Source organism: Acyrthosiphon pisum, unplaced genomic scaffold (genome assembly GCF_005508785.2).
Source record: "Acyrthosiphon pisum isolate AL4f unplaced genomic scaffold, pea_aphid_22Mar2018_4r6ur Scaffold_20930;HRSCAF=22562, whole genome shotgun sequence".
NCBI lineage: Eukaryota > Metazoa > Arthropoda > Insecta > Hemiptera > Aphididae > Acyrthosiphon > Acyrthosiphon pisum.
In genome coordinates, this window is record NW_021770341.1 from 38,780 (window position 1) to 39,643 (window position 864).

An 864-nucleotide genomic window follows, 5' to 3' on the forward strand; every position below is an offset into this window, starting at 1 on the left:
AACTATCATTTAAAGACCATATACTTTTTATTAGGACTAAAGCGTCAGCAAAGCTTGGTTTTTTAAAACGAACCTGTCGAAGTTTTAGAAATGAATCTGCATTAAAAATATTATACTACTCGTTAATCCGTTCACACTTTGATTATGCCCTCCTAATCTGGCATCCATATTTAGTAACACAAATCCAAGATTTAAACAAAATTTAAAATAATTTTATTAGATTTTTATGTTATCAATGTTTTGTTTATATAGAGCACCCCATTCTGACTATAATATTACAATCAGTTTTTTTTAATATACAGCCGTTAGAACAAAGTTTTATACAAATTAAATTAAAGTTTTTATTTAAATTATTAAATAATATGATTGATTGTCCAACATTACTGCAAAAAATAAATTTTAAAATAAATCCAATAAACTACCGATCCTCAAATTTATTCTACACAAAACATTCAACTAAAAATTATATGCAAAATTCTCCATCAAATATTTTAATGTCCGCAGGTAACTCAATAAGGTACCTACTATAATAGTTCAATAGAAGCATAATAAATATCTCGTTTTTATTTCATCTTGTTTTTTATTTTATAAATTTAAATATTATAATGTATGATATTAATACTAAATACCCAGATAGCATAAAAACGTTATTTTAACATTTTTGTATTATTATTTTTTTTATTTTATCAATAAAAAAATGTTATTTTTTCATCAATTAATGATCAGAAAAATGTTTTAAATATATCAATAAAACGCTATTTGGCCGCCAGAATTACATTATTAAATTATTTTAAATTTTATGACAAGTAAATAATATTTAAATAGTATTAATAAAACATACTTTTTTTGATTTAAATTGAATAT